Here is a 2,500-nt window from a genome sequence, read left to right on the forward strand (position 1 = left end):
AGAAAGACCGCTGGTTTAGACACTGGGGCAGTGGCAGCCCGCGGGGCAGTGTCGGCAGACTCGGCAGCAGTGTCTGCCGATTCGGCAGCGTTGGCTTGTTGGCGCGGGGGGCCGATGCGAGTGGGGACTTGGGCAGCGGGCAGTGAAAGCAAGAGTTTCCCCGATGCTGCCGGGAAAAACGCTCCCCGGGATGGCCGGGTGAGATGACCCGGCGGCCCGCGACGGGTCATTCAATTCCATGCCCCGTCAACATAACTCCCGATGTACTGTTTGCTTTTTCGGAAGAAGAGATCCATCCCCCCATCCTCGGCCAGCCAAAAACGCTCCAATTAATGGCCGGGTGAGATGACCCGGCGGCCCGCGACGCGTCATTCAAATCACTGCCCTATCGGCTACAACTGCTGATGGGTGGGATTAGAGGCCTGCCATGGTGGTGAGGGGCGGCGAGGACCGTGAAAGCTAGAGTTTTTCAGAGGCTGCCGGGAAAAAGGCCCCTCGGGTGGCGGGGTGCGAGGACCAGGCGCGTCATTCAATTCTCTTCCCTATCAACTTGGCTCCCGTTGGCGGGATTGGAGGCCTACTGTTTGTTACAGGGCTAAAATCGTCAGGGGAAGAGCTGACGAAACAATGCTGGTTTGGATGCAGGGGGTAGTGTTGGAATCGGCAGCGCGGACAAAATCGGCAAAGTCGACAAAAAAGACTGTTGGTCTGGACATCGGGGCAGCGGCAGCCATGCCGACAGGGGGGGAAATCGGCAGCGCAGATTTGTGCAGCTGCAGGTTCGTCGGGGAAATCGGCAGCGCAGATTTTTCGATGAACATGGGCTGGAAGATGGACTGTCCAGGCCAGGCAGGGAAATTCGTCAAGGGGACACGCTGACGAAAGTAGGCTCGTCGGTGAAAATCGGCAGCGCAGATTTTTCGACGAACAGGGGCTGGATGCTGGACCGGCCGGGCCAGGCAGGAAAATTCGTCAGGGGGGCACGCTGACGAAAAGAGGGGCTGCCGCGTGGAAAATCGGCAGCGCAGATTTTTCGACGAACATTCGTCAGGGGGGCACGCTGACGAAAAGAGGGGCTGCCGCGTGGAAAATCGGCAGCGCAGATTTTTCGACGAACAGGGGCTGGATGCTGGACCGGCCGGGCCAGGCAGGAAAATTCGTCAGGGGGGCACGCTGACGAAAAGAGGGGCTGCCGCGTGGAAAATCGGCAGCGCAGATTTTTCGACGAACATTCGTCAGGGGGGCACGCTGAGGAAAACAGGGGCTGCCGCGTGGAAAATCGGCAGCGCAGATTTTTCGACGAACATTCGTCAGGGGGGCACGCTGAGGAAAACAGGGGCTGCCGCGTGGAAAATCGGCAGCGCAGATTTTTCGACGAACAGGGGCTGGATGCTGGACCGGCCGGGCCAGGCAGGAAAATTCGTCAGGGGGGCACGCTGACGAAAAGAGGGGCTGCCGCGTGGAAAATCGGCAGCGCAGATTTTTCGACGAACAGGGGCTGGATGCTGGACCGGCCGGGCCAGGCAGGAAAATTCGTCAGGGGGGCACGCTGACGAAAAGAGGGGCTGCCGCGTGGAAAATCGGCAGCGCAGATTTTTCGACGAACAGGGGCTGGACTGGCCGGGCCAGGCAGGAAAATTCGTCAGGGGGGCACGCTGACGAAAACAGGGGCTGCCGCGTGGAAAATCGGCAGCGCAGATTTTTCGACGAACAGGGGCTGGACTGGCCGGGCCAGGCAGGAAAATTCGTCAGGGGGGCACGCTGACGAAAGTAGGCTCGTCGTGGAAAATCAGCAGCGCAGATTTTTCGACGAACAGGGGCTGGACGCTGGACTGGGCCAGGCAGGAAAATTCGTCAGGGGGGCACGCTGACGAAAACAGGGGCTGCCGCGTGGAATGGCAGCCTACACGCAGATGCGAATTCGGCAGCGCACGATGGCTTGAGCAGGTCATGGGTTCGACTTGGCGCGATCTGAAACCTGGACGAGGGACTGTCGACGCTGGACGAGCCAGCGCGGTGGCCTGTCGTGCCCCGTTCAGGGGGGGCCTGCCGCGGAGACAGCCCTCGCGGGCTCGACAGCGCAGGCCAGCGTCCCCGACGTCGCTGGCCGCGGCAGGCGAGCTGCCGGGGTTCCCGCATTCCTACAAGAAAACGTCGTGCTTTCCACATGAAACCAATCCAGTAAAATCAGCCATATTTTTATGAGGCTGCCCACTGAATTTGGGGTCATTCCGGGCCGGTTCCTAGTTTTGCGGATTTACTCGATTTCTAATGGTAGGAAAATTAAAACAAATACTTCCCGACCTCGAAAAATTCTGGGAAAATTAATGAAGGTGGATTGGATTTTTGCCAACCTCTCTGCAAAATTTCAGCTCAAAATACCAAGAAATGAATTTTTTAGAGGGGGGGTGACAGCTGGGACCTAGTAGTGTCTCCCCCTGCCAGAGCTGCAATGACACTTATTGCTCTTTAGGGAGCCACCAGGCCGGCGCCCCTCAAA

This window comes from Populus nigra, chromosome 2, assembly GCF_951802175.1.
Source record: "Populus nigra chromosome 2, ddPopNigr1.1, whole genome shotgun sequence".
Classification (NCBI taxonomy): Eukaryota; Viridiplantae; Streptophyta; class Magnoliopsida; order Malpighiales; family Salicaceae; genus Populus; species Populus nigra.